Raw genomic sequence first — 12,472 nt, 5'->3', positions numbered from 1 at the left:
CGGACCATTTGCGGAACGACCGTCATTACTGAATGGGAACGGTGCAAAACCGGGCTTTTGGCATTCGTCGTGTATTGTGGGCCCCGCGATATTACTGCATTTATCCGGGGATGCGGCAGATCTAGAAAGGAATAACTCCGCTCACCAGGGAGCTTGTGCACGGTTACCAAGGGAGGAAAGTTGCATACACCGTTTTTTCAAGTCTGAAAGAATTAATGGAGGGGAGCAAGATAGTGAGTGCATAAAGATTCCTGCGAACAAGATGCAAACGGGTTCGATCATACCAGCACTAATGCACCGGATCCCATCAGAACTCCGAAGTTAAGCGTGCTTGGGCGAGAGTAGTATTAGGATGGGTGACCTCCTGGGAAGTCCTCGTGTTGCACACCAATTTTATTAATATTTTATTTTTGATATACTATTTGCAAATTCTAAATGTCGTTTCGGCGAGACAATTGGAAACAACGTGCCGGATACTCGGACCATTTGCGGCACGACCGTCATTACTGAATGGGAACGGTGCAAAACTGGGCTTTTGGCATTCGTCGTGCATTGTGGGGCCCGTGATATTACTACATTTATCCGAGGATGCGGCAGATATAGAAAAGGAATAACTTCGCTCACCTGGGAGCTTGTGCACGGTTACCAAGGGAGGAAAGTTGCATAAACCATTTTTTCAAGTCTGAAAGAATTAATGGAGGGGAGCAAGATAGTGAGTGCATAAAGATTAAAGCGAACAAGAAGCAAACAGATGCGATCATACCAGCACTAATGCACCGGATCCAATCAGAACTCCGAAGTTAAGTGTGCTTGGGCGAGAGTAGTACTAGGATGGGTGACCTCCTGGGAAGTCCTCGTGTTGCACCCCAATTTTATTAATATTTTATTTTTGATATACTATTTGCAAATTCTATATGTCGTTTCGGCGAGACAACTGGAAACAACGTGCCGGATACTCGGACCATTTGCGGCACGACCGTCATTACTGAATGGGAACGGTGCAAAACTGGGCTGTAGGCATTCGTCGTGCATTGTGGGCCCCTTGATATTACTACATTTATCCGAGGATGCGGCAGATATAGAAAAGGAATAACTCCGCTCACATGGGAGCTTGTGCACGGTTACCAAGGGAGGAAAGTTGCATACACCGTTTTTTCAAGTCTGAAAGAATTAATGGAGGGGAGCAAGATAGTGAGTGCATAAAGATTCCTGCGAACAAGATGCAAACGGGTTCGATCATACCAGCACTAATGCACCGGATCCCATCAGAACTCCGAAGTTAAGCGTGCTTGGGCGAGAGTAGTATTAGGATGGGTGACCTCCTGGGAAGTCCTCGTGTTGCACCCCAATTTTATTAATATTTTATTTTTGATATACTATTTGCAAATTCCATATGTCGTTTCGGCGAGACAACTGGAAACAACGTGCCGGATACTCGGACCATTTGCGGAACGACCGTCATTACTGAATGGGAACGGTGCAAAACCGGGCTTTTGGCATTCGTCGTGCATTGTGGGCCCCGCGATATTACTACATTTATCCGGGGATGCGGCAGATCTAGAAAGGAATAACTCCGCTCACTTGGGAGCTTGTGCACGGTTACCAAGGGAGGAAAGTTGCATACACCGTTTTTTCAAGTCTGAAAGAATTAATGGAGGGGAGCAAGATAGTGTGTGCATAAAGATTAAAGCGAACAAGAAGAAAACGGGTGCGATCATACCAGCACTAATGCACCGGATCCCATCAGAACTCCGAAGTTAAGCGTGCTTGGGCGAGAGTAGTTCTAGGATGGGTGACTTCCTGGGAAGTCCTCGTGTTGCAACTCAATTTTATTAATATTTTATTTTTGATATACTATTTGCAAATTCCATATGTCGTTTCGGCGAGACAACTGGAAACAACGTGCCGGATACTCGGACCATTTGCGGCACGACCGTCATTACTGAATGGGAACGGTGCAAAACCTTTCTTTTGGCATTCGTCGTGCATTGTGGGCCCCGCGATATTACTACATTTATCCGGGGCAGCGACAGATCTAGAAAGGACTAACTCCGCTCACCTGGGAGCTTGTGCACGGTTACCAAGGGAGGAAAGTTGCATACACCGTTTTTTCAAGTCTAAAAGAATTAATGGAGGGGAGCAAGATAGTGATTGCATAAAGATTAAAGCGAACAAGAAGCAAACGGGTGCGATCATACCAGCACTAATGCACCGGATCCCATCAGAACTCCGAAGTTAAGCGTGCTTGGGCGAGAGTAGTACTAGGATGGGTGACCTGGGAAGTCCTCGTGTTGCACACCAATTTTATTAATATTTTATTTTTGATATACTATATCCAAATTCCATATGTCGTTTCGGCGAGACAACAGGAAACAACGTGCCGGATACTCGGACCATTTGGGGAACGACCGTCATTACTGAATGGGAACGGTGCAAAACCGGGTGTTTGGCATTCGTCGTGCATTGTGGGCCCCATGATATTACAACATTTATCCGGGGATGCGGCAGATCTACAAAGGAATAACTCCGCTCACCTAGGAGCTTGTGCACGGTTACCAAGGGAGGAAAGTTGCATACACCGTTTTTTCAAATCTGAAAGGATTAATGGAGGGGAGCAAGACAGTGAGTGCATAAAGATTTCTGCGAACAAGATGCAAACGGGTGCGATCATACCAGCACTAATGCACCGGATCCCATCAGAACTCCGAAGTTAAGTGTGCTTGGGCGAGAGTAGTACTAGGATGGGTGACCTCCTTGGAAGTCCTCGTGTTGCACCCCAATTTTATTAATATTTTATTTTTGATATACTATTTGCAAATTCCATATGTCGTTTCGGCGAGAAAACAGGAAACAACGTGCCGGATACTCGGACCATTTGCGGAACGACCGTCATTACTGAATGGGAACGGTGCAAAACCGGGCTTTTGGCATTCGTCGTGCATTGTGGGCCCCGCGATATTACATTTATCCGGGGATGCGGCAGATCTTCTAAGGAATAACTCCGCTCACCTGGGAGCTTGTGCACGGTTACCAAGGAGGAAATTTGCATACACCGTTTTTTCAAATCTGAAAGGATTAATGGAGGGGAGCAAGACATTGAGTGCATAAACATTTCTGCGAACAAGACGCAAACGGGTGCGATCATACCAGCACTAATGCACCGGATCCCATCAGAACTCCGAAGTTAAGTGTGCTTGGGCGAGAGTAGTATTAGGATGGGTGACATCCTTGGAAGTCCTCGTGTTGCACCCCAATTTTATTAATATTTTATTTTTGATATACTATTTGCAAATTCCATATGTCGTTTCGTCGAGAAAACAGGAAACAACGTGCCGGATACTCGGACCATTTGCGGAACGACCGTCATTACTGAATGGGAACGGTGCAAAACCGGGCTTTTGGCAATCGTCGTGCATTGTGGGCCCCGCGAAATTAAATTTATCCGGGGATGCGGCAGATCATCTAAGGAATAACTCCGCTCAGCTTGGAGCTTGTGCACGGTTACCAAGGAGGAAATTTGCATACACCGTTTTTTCAAATCTGAAAGGATTAATGGAGGGGAGCAAGACATTGAGTGCATAAAGATTTCTTCGAACAAGACGCAAACGGGTGCGATCATACCAGCACTAATGCACCGGATCCCATCAGAACTCCGAAGTTAAGCGTGCCTGGGCGAGAGTAGTATTAGGATGGGTGACCTCCTGGGAAGTCCTCGTGTTGCACCCCAATTTTATTAATATATTATTTTTGATATACTATTTGCAAATTCCATCTGTCGTTTCGGCGAGACAACTGGAAACAACGTGCCGGATACTCAGACCATTTGCGGCACGACCGTCATTACTGAATGGGAACGGTGCAAAACTGGGCTTTTGGCATTCGTCGTGCGTTGTGGGCCCCGTGATATTACTACATTTATCCGAGGATGCGGCAGATCTAGAAAGGAATAACTCCGCTCACCTGGGAGCTTGTGCACGGTTACCAAGGGAGGAAAGTTGCATAAACCGTTTTTTCAAGTCTGAAAGAATTAATGGAGGGGAGCAAGATAGTGAGTGCATAAAGATTAAAGCGAACAAGAAGCAAACGGGTGCGATCATACCAGCACTAATGCACCGGATCCCATCAGAACTTCGAAGTTAAGCGTGCTTGGGCGAGAGTAGTACTAGGATGGGTGACCTCCTGGGAAGTCCTCGTGTTGCACCCCAATTTTATTAATATTTTATTTTTGATATACTATTTGCAAATTCCATATGTCGTTTCGGCGAGACAATAGGAAACAACGTGCCGGATACTCGGACCATTTGCGGAACGACTGTCATTACTGAATGGGAACAGTGCAAAACCGGGCTTTGGGTATTCGTCGTGCATTGTGGGCCCCACGATATTACTACATTTATCCGGGGATGCGGCAGATCTAGAAAGGAATAACTCCGCTCACCTGGGAACTTGTGCACGGTTACCAAGGGAGGAAATTTGCATACACCATTTTTTCAAATCTGAAAGGATTAATGGAGGGGAGCAAGACAGTGAGTGCATAAAGATTTCTGCGAACAAGACGCAAACGGGTGCGATCATACCAGCACTAATGCACCGGATCCCATCAGAACTCCGAAGTTAAGCGTGCTTGGGTGAGAGTAGTATTAGGATGGGTGACCTCCTGCGAAGTCCTCGTGTTGCACCCCAATTTTATTAATATTTTATTTTTGATATACTATTTGCAAATTCCATATGTCGTTTCGGCGAGACAACTAGAAACAACGTGCCGGATACTCGGACCATTTGCGGAACGACCGTCATTACTGAATGGGAACGGTGCAAAACCGGGCTTTTGGCATTCGTCGTGTATTGTGGGCCCCGCGATATTACTGCATTTATCCGGGGATGCGGCAGATCTAGAAAGGAATAACTCCGCTCACCAGGGAGCTTGTGCACGGTTACCAAGGGAGGAAAGTTGCATACACCGTTTTTTCAAGTCTGAAAGAATTAATGGAGGGGAGCAAGATAGTGAGTGCATAAAGATTCCTGCGAACAAGATGCAAACGGGTTCGATCATACCAGCACTAATGCACCGGATCCCATCAGAACTCCGAAGTTAAGCGTGCTTGGGCGAGAGTAGTATTAGGATGGGTGACCTCCTGGGAAGTCCTCGTGTTGCACACCAATTTTATTAATATTTTATTTTTGATATACTATTTGCAAATTCTAAATGTCGTTTCGGCGAGACAATTGGAAACAACGTGCCGGATACTCGGACCATTTGCGGCACGACCGTCATTACTGAATGGGAACGGTGCAAAACTGGGCTTTTGGCATTCGTCGTGCATTGTGGGGCCCGTGATATTACTACATTTATCCGAGGATGCGGCAGATATAGAAAAGGAATAACTTCGCTCACCTGGGAGCTTGTGCACGGTTACCAAGGGAGGAAAGTTGCATAAACCGTTTTTTCAAGTCTGAAAGAATTAATGGAGGGGAGCAAGATAGTGAGTGCATAAAGATTAAAGCGAACAAGAAGCAAACAGATGCGATCATACCAGCACTAATGCACCGGATCCCATCAGAACTCCGAAGTTAAGTGTGCTTGGGCGAGAGTAGTACTAGGATGGGTGACCTCCTGGGAAGTCCTCGTGTTGCACCCCAATTTTATTAATATTTTATTTTTGATATACTATTTGCAAATTCTATATGTCGTTTCGGCGAGACAACTGGAAACAACGTGCCGGATACTCGGACCATTTGCGGCACGACCGTCATTACTGAATGGGAACGGTGCAAAACTGGGCTGTAGGCATTCGTCGTGCATTGTGGGCCCCGTGATATTACTACATTTATCCGAGGATGCGGCAGATATAGAAAAGGAATAACTCCGCTCACATGGGAGCTTGTGCACGGGTACCAAGGGAGGAAAGTTGCATACACCGTTTTTTCAAGTCTGAAAGAATTAATGGAGGGGAGCAAGATAGTGAGTGCATAAAGATTCCTGCGAACAAGATGCAAACGGGTTCGATCATACCAGCACTAATGCACCGGATCCCATCAGAACTCCGAAGTTAAGCGTGCTTGGGCGAGAGTAGTATTAGGATGGGTGACCTCCTGGGAAGTCCTCGTGTTGCACCCCAATTTTATTAATATTTTATTTTTGATATACTATTTGCAAATTCCATATGTCGTTTCGGCGAGACAACTGGAAACAACGTGCCGGATACTCGGACCATTTGCGGAACGACCGTCATTACTGAATGGGAACGGTGCAAAACCGGGCTTTTGGCATTCGTCGTGCATTGTGGGCCCCGCGATATTACTACATTTATCCGGGGATGCGGCAGATCTAGAAAGGAATAACTCCGCTCACCTGGGAGCTTGTGCACGGTTACCAAGGGAGGAAAGTTGCATACACCGTTTTTTCAAGTCTGAAAGAATTAATGGAGGGGAGCAAGATAGTGAGTGCATAAAGATTAAAGCGAACAAGAAGAAAACGGGTGCGATCATACCAGCACTAATGCACCGGATCCCATCAGAACTCCGAAGTTAAGCGTGCTTGGGCGAGAGTAGTTCTAGGATGGGTGACTTCCTGGGAAGTCCTCGTGTTGCAACTCAATTTTATTAATATTTTATTTTTGATATACTATTTGCAAATTCCATATGTCGTTTCGGCGAGACAACTGGAAACAACGTGCCGGATACTCGGACCATTTGCGGCACGACCGTCATTACTGAATGGGAACGGTGCAAAACCTTTCTTTTGGCATTCGTCGTGCATTGTGGGCCCCGCGATATTACTACATTTATCCGGGGCAGCGACAGATCTAGAAAGGACTAACTCCGCTCACCTGGGAGCTTGTGCACGGTTACCAAGGGAGGAAAGTTGCATACACCGTTTTTTCAAGTCTAAAAGAATTAATGGAGGGGAGCAAGATAGTGATTGCATAAAGATTAAAGCGAACAAGAAGCAAACGGGTGCGATCATACCAGCACTAATGCACCGGATCCCATCAGAACTCCGAAGTTAAGCGTGCTTGGGCGAGAGTAGTACTAGGATGGGTGACCTGGGAAGTCCTCGTGTTGCACACCAATTTTATTAATATTTTATTTTTGATATACTATATCCAAATTCCATATGTCGTTTCGGCGAGACAACAGGAAACAACGTGCCGGATACTCGGACCATTTGGGGAACGACCGTCATTACTGAATGGGAACGGTGCAAAACCGGGCGTTTGGCATTCGTCGTGCATTGTGGGCCCCATGATATTACAACATTTATCCGGGGATGCGGCAGATCTACAAAGGAATAACTCCGCTCACCTAGGAGCTTGTGCACGGTTACCAAGGGAGGAAAGTTGCATACACCGTTTTTTCAAATCTGAAAGGATTAATGGAGGGGAGCAAGACAGTGAGTGCATAAAGATTTCTGCGAACAAGATGCAAACGGGTGCGATCATACCAGCACTAATGCACCGGATCCCATCAGAACTCCGAAGTTAAGTGTGCTTGGGCGAGAGTAGTACTAGGATGGGTGACCTCCTTGGAAGTCCTCGTGTTGCACCCCAATTTTATTAATATTTTATTTTTGATATACTATTTGCAAATTCCATATGTCGTTTCGGCGAGAAAACAGGAAACAACGTGCCGGATACTCGGACCATTTGCGGAACGACCGTCATTACTGAATGGGAACGGTGCAAAACCGGGCTTTTGGCATTCGTCGTGCATTGTGGGCCCCGCGATATTACATTTATCCGGGGATGCGGCAGATCTTCTAAGGAATAACTCCGCTCACCTGGGAGCTTGTGCACGGTTACCAAGGAGGAAATTTGCATACACCGTTTTTTCAAATCTGAAAGGATTAATGGAGGGGAGCAAGACATTGAGTGCATAAACATTTCTGCGAACAAGACGCAAACGGGTGCGATCATACCAGCACTAATGCACCGGATCCCATCAGAACTCCGAAGTTAAGTGTGCTTGGGCGAGAGTAGTACTAGGATGGGTGACATCCTTGGAAGTCCTCGTGTTGCACCCCAATTTTATTAATATTTTATTTTTGATATACTATTTGCAAATTCCATATGTCGTTTCGTCGAGAAAACAGGAAACAACGTGCCGGATACTCGGACCATTTGCGGAACGACCGTCATTACTGAATGGGAACGGTGCAAAACCGGGCTTTTGGCATTCGTTGTGCATTGTGGGCCCCGCGAAATTAAATTTATCCGGGGATGCGGCAGATCTTCTAAGGAATAACTCCGCTCAGCTTGGAGCTTGTGCACGGTTACCAAGGAGGAAATTTGCATACACCGTTTTTTCAAATCTGAAAGGATTAATGGAGGGGAGCAAGACATTGAGTGCATAAAGATTTCTTGGAACAAGACACAAACGGGTGCGATCATACCAGCACTAATGCACCGGATCCCATCAGAACTCCGAAGTTAAGCGTGCCTGGGCGAGAGTAGTATTAGGATGGGTGACCTCCTGGGAAGTCCTCGTGTTGCACCCCAATTTTATTAATATATTATTTTTGATATACTATTTGCAAATTCCATCTGTCGTTTCGGCGAGACAACTGGAAACAACGTGCCGGATACTCGGACCATTTGCGGCACGACCGTCATTACTGAATGGGAACGGTGCAAAACTGGGCTTTTGGCATTCGTCGTGCGTTGTGGGCCCCGTGATATTACTACATTTATCCGAGGATGCGGCAGATCTAGAAAGGAATAACTCCGCTCACCTGGGAGCTTGTGCACGGCTACCAAGGGAGGAAAGTTGCATAAACCGTTTTTTCAAGTCTGAAAGAATTAATGGAGGGGAGCAAGATAGTGAGTGCATAAAGATTAAAGCGAACAAGAAGCAAACGGGTGCGATCATACCAGCACTAATGCACCGGATCCCATCAGAACTTCGAAGTTAAGCGTGCTTGGGCGAGAGTAGTACTAGGATGGGTGACCTCCTGGGAAGTCCTCGTGTTGCACCCCAATTTTATTAATATTTTATTTTTGATATACTATTTGCAAATTCCATATGTCATTTCGGCGAGACATCTGGAAACAACGAGCCGGATATTCGGACCATTTGCGGCACGACCGTCATTAACGAATGGGAACGGTGCAAAACCGGGCTTTTGGCATTCGTCCTGCATTGTGGGCCCCGCGATATTACTGCATTTATCCGGGGATGCGGCAGATCTAGAAAGGAATAACTCCGCTCACCTGGGAGCTTGTGCACGGTTACCAAGGGAGGAAAGTTGCATACACCGTTTTTTCAAGTCTGAAAGAATTAATGGAGGGGAGCAAGATAGTGAGTGCATAAAGATTCCTGCGAACAAGATGCAAACGGGTTCGATCATACCAGCACTAATGCACCGGATCCCATCAGAACTCCGAAGTTAAGCGTGCTTGGGCGAGAGTAGTATTAGGATGGGTGACCTCCTGGGAAGTCCTCGTGTTGCACACCAATTTTATTAATATTTTATTTTTGATATACTATTTGCAAATTCTAAATGTCGTTTCGGCGAGACAACTGGAAACAACGTGCCGGATACTCGGACCATTTGCGGCACGACCGTCATTACTGAATGGGAACGGTGCAAAACTGGGCTTTAGGCATTCGTCGTGCATTGTGGGGCCCGTGATATTACTACATTTATCCGAGGATGCGGCAGATATAGAAAAGGAATAACTCCGCTCACCTGGGAGCTTGTGCACGGTTACCAAGGGAGGAAAGTTGCATAAACCGTTTTTTCAAGTCTGAAAGAATTTATGGAGGGGAGCAAGATAGTGAGTGCATAAAGATTAAAGCGAACAAGAAGCAAACGGATGCGATCATACCAGCACTAATGCACCGGATCCCATCAGAACTCCGAAGTTAAGCGTGCTTGGGCGAGAGTAGTACTAGGATGGGTGACTTCCTGGGAAGTCCTCGTGTTGCACCCCAATTTTATTAATATTTTATTTTTTATATACTATTTGCAAATTCTATATGTCGTTTCGGCGAGACAACTGGAAACAACGTGCCGGATACTCGGACCATTTGCGGCACGACCGTCATTACTGAATGGGAACGGTGCAAAACTGGGCTGTAGGCATTCGTCGTGCATTGTGGGCCCCGTGATATTACTACATTTATCCGAGGATGCGGCAGATATAGAAAAGGAATAACTCCGCTCACCTGGGAGCTTGTGCACGGTTACCAAGGGAGGAAAGTTGCATAAACCGTTTTTTCAAGTCTGAAAGAATAAATGGAGGGGAGCAAGATAGTGAGTGCATAAAGATTAAAGCGAACAAGAAGCAAACGGGTGCGATCATAACAGCACTAATGCACCGGATCCCATCAGAACTCCGAAGTTAAGCGTGCTTGGGCGAGAGTAGTACTAGGATGGGTGACCTCCAGGGAAGTCCTCGTGTTGCACCCCAATTTTATTAATATTTTATTTTTGATATACTATTTGCAAATTCCATATGTCGTTTCGGCGAGACAACAGGAAACAACGTGCCGGATACTCGGACCATTTGCGGAACGACCGTCATTACTGAATGAGAACGGTGCAAAACCGGGCTTTTGGCATTCGTCGTGCATTGTGGGCCCCGCGATATTACTACATTTATCCGGGGATGCGGCAGATCTAGAAAGGAATAACTCCGCTCACCTGGGAGCTTGTGCACGGTTACCAAGGGAGGAAAGTTGCATACACCGTTTTTTCAAGTCTGAAAGAATTAACGGAGGGGAGCAAGATAATGAGTGCATAAAGATTAAAGCGAACAAGAAGCAAACGGGTGCGATCATACCAGCACTAATGCACCGGATCCCATCAGAACTCCGAAGTTAAGCGTGCTTGGGCGAGAGTACTACTAGGATGGGTGACCTCCTGGGAAGTCCTCGTGTTGCACCCCAATTTTATTAATATTTTATTTTTGATATACTATTTAAAAATTCCATATGTCGTTTCGGCGAGACAACTGGAAACAACGTGCCGGATACTCGGACCATTTGCGGAACGACCGTCATTACTGAATGGGAACGGTGCAAAACCGGGCTTTTGGCATTCGTCGTGCATTGTGGGCCCCGCGATATTACTACATTTATCCGGGGATGCGGCAGATCAAGAAAGGAATAACTCCGCTCACCTGGGAGCTTGTGCACGGTTACCAAGGGAGGAAAGTTGCATACACCGTTTTTTCAAGTCTGAAAGAATTAATGGAGGGGAGCAAGATAGTGAGTGCATAAAGATTAAAGCGAACAAGAAGAAAACTGGTGCGATCATACCAGCACTAATGCACCGGATCCCTTCAGAACTCCGAAGTTAAGCGTGCTTGGGCGAGAGTAGTACTAGGATGGGTGACCTGGGAAGTCCTCGTGTTGCACCCCAATTTTATTAATATTTTATTTTTGATATACTATTTGCAAATTCCATATGTCGTTTCGGCGAGACAACTGGAAACAATGTGCCGGATACTCGTACCATTTGCGGCACGACCGTCATTACTGAATGGGAACGGTGCAAAACCTTTCTTTTGGCATTCGTCGTGCATTGTGGGCCCCGCGATATTACTACATTTATCCGGGGCAGCGACAGATCTAGAAAGGACTAACTCCGCTCACCTGGGAGCTTGTGCACGGTTACCAAGGGAGGAAAGTTGCATACACCGTTTTTTCAAGTCTAAAAGAATTAATGGAGGGGAGCAAGATAGTGATTGCATAAAGATTAAAGCGAACAAGAAGCAAACGGGTGCGATCATACCAGCACTAATGCACCGGATCCCATCAGAACTCCGAAGTTAAGCGTGCTTGGGCGAGAGTAGTACTAGGATGGGTGACCTGGGAAGTCCTCGTGTTGCACCCCAATTTTATTAATATTTTATTTTTGATATACTATATGCAAATTCCATATGTCGTTTCGGCGAGACAACAGGAAACAACGTGCCGGATACTCGGACCATTTGGGGAACGACCGTCATTACTGAATGGGAACGGTGCAAAACCGGGCGTTTGGCATTCGTCGTGCATTGTGGGCCCCATGATATTACAACATTTATCCGGGGATGCGGCAGATCTACAAAGGAATAACTCCGCTCACCTAGGAGCTTGTGCACGGTTACCAAGGGAGGAAAGTTGCATACACCGTTTTTTCAAATCTGAAAGGATTAATGGAGGGGAGCAAGACAGTGAGTGCATAAAGATTTCTGCGAACAAGATGCAAACGGGTGCGATCATACCAGCACTAATGCACCGGATCCCATCAGAACTCCGAAGTTAAGTGTGCTTGGGCGAGAGTAGTACTAGGATGGGTGACCTCCTTGGAAGTCCTCGTGTTGCACCCCAATTTTATTAATATTTTATTTTTGATATACTATTTGCAAATTCCATATGTCGTTTCGGCGAGAAAACAGGAAACAACGTGCCGGATACTCGGACCATTTGCGGAACGACCGTCATTACTGAATGGGAACAGTGCAAAACCGGGCTTTTGGCATTC

At 46.2% G+C, this 12,472-nt stretch overlaps 26 non-coding genes across 26 annotated transcripts; all 26 read left to right on the top strand.

The window, feature by feature from the left end:
- The first annotated feature begins 270 nt into the window (after positions 1–270).
- LOC148858493 (5S ribosomal RNA) lies at positions 271–389 on the top strand. Its single transcript, XR_016097820.1, has one exon. It is a non-coding gene; the product is annotated as a 5S ribosomal RNA (ribosomal RNA).
- A 360-nt stretch (positions 390–749) lies between these two features.
- On the top strand, positions 750–868 carry LOC148858492 (5S ribosomal RNA). The gene has a single exon (XR_016097928.1). It is a non-coding gene; the product is annotated as a 5S ribosomal RNA (ribosomal RNA).
- A 360-nt stretch (positions 869–1,228) lies between these two features.
- On the top strand, positions 1,229–1,347 carry LOC148858491 (5S ribosomal RNA). The gene has a single exon (XR_016097257.1). It is a non-coding gene; the product is annotated as a 5S ribosomal RNA (ribosomal RNA).
- Positions 1,348–1,706: 359 nt separating this feature from the next.
- On the top strand, positions 1,707–1,825 carry LOC148858490 (5S ribosomal RNA). Its single transcript, XR_016097876.1, has one exon. It is a non-coding gene; the product is annotated as a 5S ribosomal RNA (ribosomal RNA).
- Positions 1,826–2,184: 359 nt separating this feature from the next.
- On the top strand, positions 2,185–2,300 carry LOC148858489 (5S ribosomal RNA). The gene has a single exon (XR_016097772.1). It is a non-coding gene; the product is annotated as a 5S ribosomal RNA (ribosomal RNA).
- Positions 2,301–2,659: 359 nt separating this feature from the next.
- LOC148858488 (5S ribosomal RNA) lies at positions 2,660–2,778 on the top strand. The gene has a single exon (XR_016096495.1). It is a non-coding gene; the product is annotated as a 5S ribosomal RNA (ribosomal RNA).
- A 355-nt stretch (positions 2,779–3,133) lies between these two features.
- On the top strand, positions 3,134–3,252 carry LOC148858487 (5S ribosomal RNA). The gene has a single exon (XR_016098078.1). It is a non-coding gene; the product is annotated as a 5S ribosomal RNA (ribosomal RNA).
- Positions 3,253–3,607: 355 nt separating this feature from the next.
- On the top strand, positions 3,608–3,726 carry LOC148858486 (5S ribosomal RNA). The gene has a single exon (XR_016095972.1). It is a non-coding gene; the product is annotated as a 5S ribosomal RNA (ribosomal RNA).
- A 359-nt stretch (positions 3,727–4,085) lies between these two features.
- LOC148858485 (5S ribosomal RNA) lies at positions 4,086–4,204 on the top strand. The gene has a single exon (XR_016096075.1). It is a non-coding gene; the product is annotated as a 5S ribosomal RNA (ribosomal RNA).
- Positions 4,205–4,563: 359 nt separating this feature from the next.
- Positions 4,564–4,682, top strand: LOC148858484 (5S ribosomal RNA). Its single transcript, XR_016097075.1, has one exon. It is a non-coding gene; the product is annotated as a 5S ribosomal RNA (ribosomal RNA).
- Positions 4,683–5,041: 359 nt separating this feature from the next.
- LOC148858483 (5S ribosomal RNA) lies at positions 5,042–5,160 on the top strand. The gene has a single exon (XR_016097819.1). It is a non-coding gene; the product is annotated as a 5S ribosomal RNA (ribosomal RNA).
- A 360-nt stretch (positions 5,161–5,520) lies between these two features.
- LOC148858482 (5S ribosomal RNA) lies at positions 5,521–5,639 on the top strand. The gene has a single exon (XR_016097044.1). It is a non-coding gene; the product is annotated as a 5S ribosomal RNA (ribosomal RNA).
- Positions 5,640–5,999: 360 nt separating this feature from the next.
- Positions 6,000–6,118, top strand: LOC148858481 (5S ribosomal RNA). Its single transcript, XR_016097256.1, has one exon. It is a non-coding gene; the product is annotated as a 5S ribosomal RNA (ribosomal RNA).
- Positions 6,119–6,477: 359 nt separating this feature from the next.
- LOC148858480 (5S ribosomal RNA) lies at positions 6,478–6,596 on the top strand. Its single transcript, XR_016097875.1, has one exon. It is a non-coding gene; the product is annotated as a 5S ribosomal RNA (ribosomal RNA).
- A 359-nt stretch (positions 6,597–6,955) lies between these two features.
- Positions 6,956–7,071, top strand: LOC148858479 (5S ribosomal RNA). The gene has a single exon (XR_016097771.1). It is a non-coding gene; the product is annotated as a 5S ribosomal RNA (ribosomal RNA).
- A 359-nt stretch (positions 7,072–7,430) lies between these two features.
- LOC148858478 (5S ribosomal RNA) lies at positions 7,431–7,549 on the top strand. Its single transcript, XR_016096494.1, has one exon. It is a non-coding gene; the product is annotated as a 5S ribosomal RNA (ribosomal RNA).
- Positions 7,550–7,904: 355 nt separating this feature from the next.
- On the top strand, positions 7,905–8,023 carry LOC148858477 (5S ribosomal RNA). Its single transcript, XR_016097746.1, has one exon. It is a non-coding gene; the product is annotated as a 5S ribosomal RNA (ribosomal RNA).
- Positions 8,024–8,378: 355 nt separating this feature from the next.
- LOC148858476 (5S ribosomal RNA) lies at positions 8,379–8,497 on the top strand. Its single transcript, XR_016095971.1, has one exon. It is a non-coding gene; the product is annotated as a 5S ribosomal RNA (ribosomal RNA).
- Positions 8,498–8,856: 359 nt separating this feature from the next.
- Positions 8,857–8,975, top strand: LOC148858475 (5S ribosomal RNA). The gene has a single exon (XR_016096074.1). It is a non-coding gene; the product is annotated as a 5S ribosomal RNA (ribosomal RNA).
- Positions 8,976–9,334: 359 nt separating this feature from the next.
- LOC148858474 (5S ribosomal RNA) lies at positions 9,335–9,453 on the top strand. Its single transcript, XR_016097818.1, has one exon. It is a non-coding gene; the product is annotated as a 5S ribosomal RNA (ribosomal RNA).
- A 360-nt stretch (positions 9,454–9,813) lies between these two features.
- LOC148858473 (5S ribosomal RNA) lies at positions 9,814–9,932 on the top strand. Its single transcript, XR_016096636.1, has one exon. It is a non-coding gene; the product is annotated as a 5S ribosomal RNA (ribosomal RNA).
- A 360-nt stretch (positions 9,933–10,292) lies between these two features.
- Positions 10,293–10,411, top strand: LOC148858472 (5S ribosomal RNA). The gene has a single exon (XR_016096868.1). It is a non-coding gene; the product is annotated as a 5S ribosomal RNA (ribosomal RNA).
- A 359-nt stretch (positions 10,412–10,770) lies between these two features.
- On the top strand, positions 10,771–10,889 carry LOC148858471 (5S ribosomal RNA). Its single transcript, XR_016096514.1, has one exon. It is a non-coding gene; the product is annotated as a 5S ribosomal RNA (ribosomal RNA).
- Positions 10,890–11,248: 359 nt separating this feature from the next.
- Positions 11,249–11,364, top strand: LOC148858470 (5S ribosomal RNA). The gene has a single exon (XR_016098187.1). It is a non-coding gene; the product is annotated as a 5S ribosomal RNA (ribosomal RNA).
- Positions 11,365–11,723: 359 nt separating this feature from the next.
- Positions 11,724–11,839, top strand: LOC148858469 (5S ribosomal RNA). The gene has a single exon (XR_016097219.1). It is a non-coding gene; the product is annotated as a 5S ribosomal RNA (ribosomal RNA).
- A 359-nt stretch (positions 11,840–12,198) lies between these two features.
- Positions 12,199–12,317, top strand: LOC148858468 (5S ribosomal RNA). The gene has a single exon (XR_016096492.1). It is a non-coding gene; the product is annotated as a 5S ribosomal RNA (ribosomal RNA).
- Positions 12,318–12,472: the final 155 nt, after the last annotated feature.

The sequence above is a fragment of the Nelumbo lutea genome, chromosome 4 (assembly GCF_056320005.1).
Source record: "Nelumbo lutea isolate HS-2025 chromosome 4, American lotus-T2T, whole genome shotgun sequence".
Lineage (NCBI taxonomy): Eukaryota > Viridiplantae > Streptophyta > Magnoliopsida > Proteales > Nelumbonaceae > Nelumbo > Nelumbo lutea.
Note: the sequence above shows the minus strand (reverse complement) of the source record. Positions and strands in the feature narration are given on the sequence as shown.